The sequence below is a fragment of the Bacillus rossius genome, unplaced genomic scaffold (genome assembly GCF_032445375.1).
Source record: "Bacillus rossius redtenbacheri isolate Brsri unplaced genomic scaffold, Brsri_v3 Brsri_v3_scf717, whole genome shotgun sequence".
NCBI classification, from domain to species: Eukaryota; Metazoa; Arthropoda; class Insecta; order Phasmatodea; family Bacillidae; genus Bacillus; species Bacillus rossius.
Window position 1 is genome coordinate 22,501 of NW_026962939.1, and position 3,044 is coordinate 25,544.

Here is a 3,044-nt window from a genome sequence, read left to right on the forward strand (position 1 = left end):
GGTTAAGTTAGGTTAGGTTAGGTTAGGTTAGGTTAGGTTAGGTTAGGTTAGGTTAGGTTAGGTTAGGTTAGGTTAGGTTAGGTTAGGTTAGGTTAGGTTAGGTTAGGTTAGGTTAGGTTAGGTTAGGTTAGGTTAGGTTAGGTTAGGTTAGGTTAGGTTAGGTTAGGTTAGGTTAGGTTAGGTTATGTTAGGTTAGGTTAGGTTAGGTTAGGTTAGGTTAGGTAAGGTCATTGTATTTAATTATTTAAAAAAATTTCCCCTCTCAGGCAATATTAGGTTAGGTTAGGTTAGGTTAGGTTAGGTTAGGTTAGGTTAGGTTAGGTCAGGTCATTGTATTTAATAATTTTTAAATTTTTTTTTACTTTTAGGCAAGGTTAGGTTAAGTTAGGTTAGGTTAGGTCATTGTATTTGATTATTTAAAAAAAATTCCCCTCTCAGGCAATATTAGGTTAGGTTAGGTTAGGTTAGGTTAGGTTAGGTTAGGTTAGGTTAGGTTAGGTTAGGTTAGGTTAGGTTAGGTTAGGTTAGGTTAGGTTAGGTTAGGTTAGGTTAGGTTAGGTTAGGTTAGGTTAGGTTAGGTTAGGTTATGTTAGGTTAGGTTAGGTTAGGTTAGGTTAGGTTAGGTTAGGTTAGGTTATGTTAGGTTAGGTTAGGTTAGGTTAGGTTAGGTTAGGTAAGGTCATTGTATTTAATTATTTAAAAAAATTTCCCCTCTCAGGCAATATTAGGTTAGGTTAGGTTAGGTTAGGTTAGGTTAGGTTAGGTTAGGTTAGGTCAGGTCATTGTATTTAATAATTTTTAAATTTTTTTTTACTTTTAGGCAAGGTTAGGTTAAGTTAGGTTAGGTTAGGTCATTGTATTTGATTATTTAAAAAAAATTCCCCTCTCAGGCAATATTAGGTTAGGTTAGGTTAGGTTAGGTTAGGTTAGGTTAGGTTAGGTTAGGTTAGGTTAGGTTAGGTTAGGTTAGGTTAGGTTAGGTTAGGTTAGGTTAGGTTAGGTTAGGTTAGGTTAGGTTAGGTTAGGTTAGGTTAGGTTAGGTTAGGTTAGGTTAAGTTAGGTTAGGTTAGGTTAGGTTAGGTTAGGTTAGGTTAGGTTAGGTTAGTTTAGGTTAGGTTAGGTTAGGTTAGGTTAGGTTAGGTTAGGTTAGGTTAGGTTAGGTTAGGTTAGGTTAGGTTAGGTTAGGTTAGGTTAGGTTAGGTTAGGTTAGGTTAGGTTAGGTTAGGTTAGGTTAGGTTAGGTTAGGTTAGGTTAGGTTAGGTTAGGTTAGGTTATGTTAGGTTAGGTTAGGTTAGGTTAGGTTAGGTTAGGTAAGGTCATTGTATTTAATTATTTAAAAAAATTTCCCCTCTCAGGCAATATTAGGTTAGGTTAGGTTAGGTTAGGTTAGGTTAGGTTAGGTTAGGTTAGGTCAGGTCATTGTATTTAATAATTTTTAAATTTTTTTTTACTTTTAGGCAAGGTTAGGTTAAGTTAGGTTAGGTTAGGTCATTGTATTTGATTATTTAAAAAAAATTCCCCTCTCAGGCAATATTAGGTTAGGTTAGGTTAGTTAGGTTAGGTTAGGTTAGGTTAGGTTAGGTTAGGTTAGGTTAGGTTAGGTTAGGTTAGGTTAGGTTAGGTTAGGTTAGGTTAGGTTAGGTTAGGTTAGGTTAGGTTAGGTTAGGTTAGGTTAGGTTAGGTTAGGTTAGGTTAGGTTAGGTTAGGTTAGGTTAGGTTAGGTTAGGTTAGGTTAGGTTAGGTTAGGTTAGGTTAGGTTAGGTTAGGTTAGGTTAGGTTAGGTTAGGTTAAGTTAGGTTAGGTTAGGTTAGGTTAGGTTAGGTTAGGTTAGGTTAGGTTAGTTTAGGTTAGGTTAGGTTAGGTTAGGTTAGGTTAGGTTAGGTTAGGTTAGGTTAGGTTAGGTTAGGTTAGGTTAGGTTAGGTTAGGTTAGGTTAGGTTAGGTTAGGTTAGGTTAGGTTAGGTTAGGTTAGGTTAGGTTAGGTTAGGTTAGGTTAGGTTAGGTTAGGTTATGTTAGGTTAGGTTAGGTTAGGTTAGGTAGGTTAGGTAAGGTCATTGTATTTAATTATTTAAAAAAATTTCCCCTCTCAGGCAATATTAGGTTAGGTTAGGTTAGGTTAGGTTAGGTTAGGTTAGGTTAGGTTAGGTCAGGTCATTGTATTTAATAATTTTTAAATTTTTTTTTACTTTTAGGCAAGGTTAGGTTAAGTTAGGTTAGGTTAGGTCATTGTATTTGATTATTTAAAAAAAATTCCCCTCTCAGGCAATATTAGGTTAGGTTAGGTTAGTTTAGGTTAGGTAAGGTCATTGTATTTAATTATTTAAAAAAATTTCCCCTCTCAGGCAATATTAGGTTAGGTTAGGTTAGGTTAGGTTAGGTTAGGTTAGGTTAGGTTAGGTTAGGTCAAGTCATTGTATTTAATAATTTTTAAATTTTTTTTACTCTCAGGCAAGGTTAGGTTAGGTTAGGTTAGGTTAGGTAAGGTTAGGTTAGGTTAGGTTAGGTTAGGTTAGGTTAGGTTAGGTTAGGTTAGGTTAGGTTAGGTTAGGTTAGGTTAGGTTAGGTTAGGTTAGGTTAGGTTAGGTTAGGTTAGGTTAGGTTAGGTTAGGTTAGGTTAGGTTAGGTTAGGTTAGGTTAGGTTAGGTTAGGTTAGATTAGGTTAGGTTAGGTTAGGTTAGGTTAGGTTAGGTTAGGTTAGGTTAGGTTAGGTCAGGTCATTGTATTTAATAATTTTTAAATTTTTTTTACTCTCAGGCAAGGTTAGGTTAGGTTAGGTTAGGTTAGGTAAGGTTAGGTTAGGTTAGGTTAGGTTAGGTTAGGTTAGGTCAGGTCATTGTATTTAATAATTTTTAAATTTTTTTACTCTCAGGCAAGGTTAGGTTAGGTTAGGTTAGGTTAGGTAAGGTTAGGTTAGGTTAGGTTAGGTTAGGTTAGGTTAGGTTAGGTTAGGTTAGGTTAGGTTAGGTTAGGTTAGGTTAGGTTAGGTTAGGTTAGGTTAGGTTAGGTTAGGTTAGGTTAGGTTAGGTTAGGTTAGGTTAGGTTAG